The following is a 539-nucleotide window of genomic DNA, read 5'->3' as shown; positions in this document are numbered from 1 at the left end:
CTTGATGACTTCAGCTAGCTATTTATTATGCAAACTTAATCTGAGTCAGCACTGATTGAAGCACTGACTCAGTGTAAGTTTTTTGCCATATCTTTTAACCTGTCACTAATCAAATCCTTCACTGTTTCATCTAGTTCAGCCACCAAGCTCTCTATTCCAGCAATATCCTACCTAACTTTGAACAAACCACTAGAACATGAATCACATGGCCAATTTATCTACCCTATATTTTCAGCTTTCACATCTGGAGATGTACATATTTTAGATGTGCACACCCATCTGACTTATTTAACTTCCAGATACACCACTACATTCATAACATGTGGCAATGAATGGCCAGTGACACATTCCTTTTAACTGTTATAAGGTCCAGTGAGAAAAACAATTGCAATCAGCCTTGCTTAAGAGTGTGTGCATCACACATCCCATTTGCACCACAACTGAAGTATTGCCATATATGATTATTTTCCCAATAAAGAGTTAATCACCAATGAGTCAATGCCTTGTCCTGCCTATCTCAACTCAAGATTTTATAATTC

The 539-nt window shown here is 37.3% G+C and overlaps 1 pseudogene; it reads right to left on the bottom strand.

Annotated features, from left to right (window-relative positions):
• The window catches only part of LOC119585642, a 13,614-nt pseudogene that overhangs the window by 9,058 nt on the left and 4,017 nt on the right, over window positions 1–539 (bottom strand).

Source organism: Penaeus monodon, chromosome 20 (assembly GCF_015228065.2).
Source record: "Penaeus monodon isolate SGIC_2016 chromosome 20, NSTDA_Pmon_1, whole genome shotgun sequence".
Lineage (NCBI taxonomy): Eukaryota > Metazoa > Arthropoda > Malacostraca > Decapoda > Penaeidae > Penaeus > Penaeus monodon.
Note: the sequence above shows the minus strand (reverse complement) of the source record. Positions and strands in the feature narration are given on the sequence as shown.